Source organism: Octopus sinensis, linkage group LG1, assembly GCF_006345805.1.
Source record: "Octopus sinensis linkage group LG1, ASM634580v1, whole genome shotgun sequence".
NCBI lineage: Eukaryota > Metazoa > Mollusca > Cephalopoda > Octopoda > Octopodidae > Octopus > Octopus sinensis.
Window position 1 is genome coordinate 50,174,633 of NC_042997.1, and position 892 is coordinate 50,175,524.

General features: G+C 46.5%; 1 non-coding gene across 1 annotated transcript; it reads right to left on the reverse strand.

Annotated features, from left to right (window-relative positions):
• Positions 1–756: 756 nt before the first annotated feature.
• LOC115220421 lies at positions 757–868 on the reverse strand. The gene has a single exon (XR_003882528.1). It is a non-coding gene; the product is annotated as a U6 spliceosomal RNA (small nuclear RNA).
• Between the last annotated feature and the right edge of the window lie 24 nt (positions 869–892).

Sequence of the window (892 nt, forward strand, 5' to 3'; positions counted from 1 at the left end):
AAATAGATGGGCAATACAGTTATTGATATGCGTGTTGTGTTCTTGAGCAAGGCACTTTATTTCACGTTGCTCCAGTTCACTCAGCTGTAGAAATGAGTTGCGATGTCACTGGTGCCAAGCTGTATCGACCTTTGTCTTTCCCTTGGATAACACTGGTGGCGTGGAGAGGGGAGGCTGGTATGCATGGGCGACTGCTGGTTTTCCGTAAACAACCTTGCCCGGACTTGTGTCTAGGAGGGTAACTTTCTAGGTGCAATCCCATGGTCATTCATGACCGAAGGGGGTCTTTACCCTTTATATATAGAGAGAGAGAGGAGAGAGAGACAAACAGACAGAGATAGCGAGGAAGATGGATGGAGGGAGAGAGAGAAAGAGAGAGAGAGGGAGATAGAAAGAGGGTAAAAGGAAGAAATCCCCTTCGATAATGAATGACCGTGGGATTGCACCTAGAAAGTACCCCTCCAAGGTACAAGTCCAGGCCACGTTGTTTATGGAAGGCCTGCAGTCGCCCATGCATACCAGTCTCACCTCTCCATGGCACCGTTGTTATCCAAGAGATAGGCAAAGGCAAAGGCTGTTACAGCGTGGCATTAGTAACGTCGGAACCCATTTCTACAGCTGAGTGAACTGAAGCAACGTGAAATAAAGTGTCTTGCTCAAGAACACAACAAACACCCCGGTCCGGAAATCGAACTCACTACCTCATGATTGTGAGGCTGTCGCTCTCACTACTGAGCCATGCGACTTCATAAAAAAAATCATATGGAACGCTTCACGAATTTGCGTGCCATCCTTGCGCAAGGGCCATGCTAATCTTTTCTGTATCGTTCCAATTTTAGAATATGTATAGCCGAAGCTATGTATATACATATGCAAAAAGATGAGGTGATCA